At 68.9% G+C, this 3841-nt stretch overlaps 1 non-coding gene across 1 annotated transcript; it reads right to left on the reverse strand.

The window, feature by feature from the left end:
* Positions 1-276: 276 nt before the first annotated feature.
* On the reverse strand, positions 277-430 carry LOC144764434 (5.8S ribosomal RNA). Its single transcript, XR_013596541.1, has one exon. It is a non-coding gene; the product is annotated as a 5.8S ribosomal RNA (ribosomal RNA).
* Positions 431-3841: the final 3411 nt, after the last annotated feature.

Raw genomic sequence — 3841 nt, forward strand, 5'->3', positions numbered from 1 at the left:
CGCTTAGCATGCATCTAACTAAGATGCCACGCGTGGCATGCAGCCAGGCGCCCCAGGACGGGTCCCGGGACGGGTCCCGGGGCGGACCGGTCGCCGGGCCCCTTTCTCGGGGGCCAGGCGTGCCGGCGGCATACCTCCGTGGCAGGAACCGGCGAGGGACCCTTGCCACGGGCAATCGAGGGTCTGACCTTTTGGGGGGACGAAGGGGAAGCGGAGCTAACCCTGCGACGGCCCCAGCCACGTCCCGGGGAAGCCCCGGGGCGATTGACGATCGAGCGCCCCTCAGACAGGCGTAGCCCCGGGAGGAACCCGGGGCCGCAAGGTGCATTCGAAGTGTCAATGATCAATGTGTCCTGCAATTCACACTAATTCTCGCAGCTAGCTGCGTTCTTCATCGACGCGCGAGCCGAGTGATCCACCGCCAAGAGTCACAGGCAACTTTTCAAAAACACTCACCCACCTGCGGGGACGCAGGAGAGGCGGGAGGAAGGTGACGCCGTCCGTCCGCCGCCCGCGTGGTGAGACGGCACGGGCGCCCCGTTCAAGGCTTCCCCTCTGGGAGTCAGACATCACCATTGGGACAAAAAAAACAGTTTGCTGAGAGGCAGGAGCGTCCCCGGGCCTGCCTTCCCCCTCTCAGCATGGCCGGACCTCACGGAGGTCTGCCTGAGCAAACACGGAGAAAAAGGACTATCGGCAAGGGGCTGAGAGGCAGGAGTATCTCCGGGACCCTGGGGGCCCCGGCGGGCGGGCCCCAGGACTGCCTTCCCCTGATTCAGAATCTCCGGACCTCACGGAGGTCTGACAGACACTCTCCCTAGTAATCCGGAGGAAAATTACCCCCCTTTCTTGAAATCTGTGCACTCGAGGTGACAGAGGGGATCCAAGGCACGAGCGTGCCTGACCTCCTGGAGCCCTGGCTGGGATCCGGGAGGCATATGGCACCTTATCGGGACTTCCAGGGAAGTTCGGCCATCTGGTCACCCCATAAGAAAGCATTGCGGGTGACCAGATGGCCGAGGGGATCCGGGCGACCAGATGGCCGAGGGGATCTGGGCGACCAGATGGCCAGGCACGAAAGGGAAGCTGTCTGGACACCCTGTGTCCCTAACGAAGGAGTGAGTGGACTCCGGGCATGGCGGACCGGAGGCCCAGAGCACCAGCTGGGCCCCAGCCATGGAGGCTCCCAGGGGGCCCCGAAAGGCCCTCTGACCCAGGGCCCCCGGGCACCTTGACAAGCAGGGGAGGTCTGCACGGGCACAACGGAACCCTGACCCGGGCCCTTGGAAGTGCAGCAGGCCGGGCGAGGGGGCCCAGGGCCCGTGGACCCAGCCAGGGCTCTCAGGCCCGGAGACGAAGGGGAAGCCTTCCCCGGGCCTGCCGGACACCGTCCCGGGCACCCTGCCACGCGGCAGGACCCAGGACGGAGCCCCGGGTGGGGAGGCCAACCTCCCCGGGGCCCTCAGGGGCCCCAGATGGAGCTCCTGAACCCGGTCAAGCACGGGGAGGCTCCCCGGACACCAGGGAACCCCGTCCCGGGCCATTGGCAGTGCGGCAGGCTGGGGGACAATGCCCAGGCCCTAGCACCCGACCCGGGGCCCGGCAGGGCCACTGGACCCAGCCGGGGCTCCCAGGCCCAGAGGCGCAGGGGAAACCTTCCCCGGGCCCTCTGGACCCCGTCCCGGGCACCCTGCCATGCGGCAGGCCCAGTGACGGACCCGGGGCTAGGGCGGCATCCTGGCCCATCCAGCTGCCCGCTGATGACCGCTAGGCTGAGAGGGGTCCCAGAGTACCTTGTCCCTAGTAATCCGGAGGAAGGCTACCCCTCTTTCTGGGAACAAGTGCGCACCGCGAGGCTCAGGGGACCCTAGGCGTGAATGTGCCCGACCTCCTGGAGCCGTGGCTGGGATCCGGGAGGCGAATGGCACCTCATCGGGACTTCCAGGGAAACCCGGCCATCTGGTTGCCCCATAGGAAAGCATTGGGCGCGACCAGATGGCCGAGGGGAGAGGGGCGACCAGATGGCCGGGACCGAAATGATGCCAATCCGCCTGCCCCGTGCCTCCGCAGGGCCGCAGGGCTCTGAGGCTCCAGGGCTCTGAGGCTCCAGGGCTCCAGGGCTCCGGGGCTCCGGGGCTCCGGGGCTCCGGGGCTCCAGGGCTCCGGGCATCCAGGGATGCAGGGCTCTGGGGCTGCAGGGCTCCAGGACTCCAGGGCTCCGGGGACTGCAGGGCTGCAGGGCTCCGGGGCTCCGGGGCTCCGGGGCTGCAAGGCTCCAGGGCTCCGGGGCTCGGGGACTGCAGGGCTGCCTGGCTCTGGGGTTGCAGGGCCTGGGACCCATGGAGCCCATCCCGGGTACTTTGCCAAGCCGCGGCCGGAGGAGGGAGCCCCGGACGCCAGGGAGGTGTTGCCCGGGAACACAGCCCATCTGGTCCCCGGCAGGGAACCGCTTGCCTGGGAGGGGTCCCAGAGTACCTTGTCCCTAGTAATCTGGAGGAAGGCTACTCCTCTTTCTGGGAACAAGTGCGCACCACACTGCTCAGGGGACCCTAGGCACGAACATGCTTGACCTCCTGGAGCCCTGGCTGGGATCCGGCAGGCGAATGGCACCTCATCGGGACTTCCAGGGAAGCTCGGCCATCTGGTCGCCCCATAGGAAAGCATTGAGCGCGACCAGATGGCCGAGGCGAGAGGGGCGACCAGATGGCCGGGATCGACATGACGCCAATCTGCCTGCCCCGAGCCTCCGCGGGAGGGCTCCCGCCTGCCCTTCCAGGGCTCCGGGGCAGCAGGGCTCTGAGGCTCCAGGGCTCAGAGGCTCCAGGGTTCCAGGGCTGCAGGGCTCCGGGGCTGCAGGGCTGCAGGGCTCTGGGGCTCTGGGGCTGCAGGGCTCCGGGGACTCCAGGGCTCCGGGGCAGCAGGGCTCCGGGGCAGCAGGGCTCTGAGGCTCCAGGGCTCTGAGGCTCCAGGGTTCCAGGGCTGCAGGGCTCCGGGGCTCCGGGGCTGCAGGGCTGCAGGGCTCTGGGGCTCTGGGGCTGCAGGGCTCCGGGACTCCAGGGCTCGGGGGCTGCAGGGCTCCGGGGGCTGCAGGGCTCCGGGGCTCCAGGGCTCCAGGGCTCCAGGGCTGCAGGGCTCCCGGGCTGCAGGGCTCCGGGGCTGCAGGGCTCGGGGGCTGCAGGGCTCTGGGGCTCCAGGGCTCTGGGACTGCAGGGTTCCGGGGTTGCAGGGCTGCGGGGCTCCAGGGTTGCAGGGCCTGGGACCCATTGTGCCCCTCCCGGGTACTATGCCACACCGCGGGCCGGAGGAGGGAGCCCCGGACGCCTGGGAGTTTTTGCCCGGTCATCGCCCATCTGGTCCCCGGCTGGGAACCCCCAGCCCCAGAAGGGTGTCCAGGCATACCCTTGCCCCTAGTAATCCGGAGGAAAATTACCCCCTTTCTTGTAATCCATGCACTCAAGGTGACAGAGGGGACCCAGGGCGCAAACGTGCCCAACCTCCTGGAGCCCTGCCTGGGATCCGGGAGGTGAATGGCACCTCATCGGGACTTCCAGGGAAGCCCGGCCATCTGGTCGCCCCATAGGAAAGCATTGGGCATGACCAGATGGCCGAGGCGAGAGGGGCGACCAGATGGCCGGGACCGAAATGACGCTAATCTGCCTGCCCCGAGCCTCCGCTGGAGGGCTCCCACCTGCCCTTGCAGGGCTCCGGGGCTGCAGGGCTCCGGCGCTGCGGGGCTCGGGGACTGCAGGGCTTCCGGGGCTGCAGGGCTGCAGGGCTCCGGGGCTCGGGGGCTGCAGGGCTCGGGGACTCCAGGGCTCCGGGGACTCCAGGGCTCGGGGAC

Source organism: Lissotriton helveticus, chromosome 6 (assembly GCF_964261635.1).
Source record: "Lissotriton helveticus chromosome 6, aLisHel1.1, whole genome shotgun sequence".
Classification (NCBI taxonomy): Eukaryota; Metazoa; Chordata; class Amphibia; order Caudata; family Salamandridae; genus Lissotriton; species Lissotriton helveticus.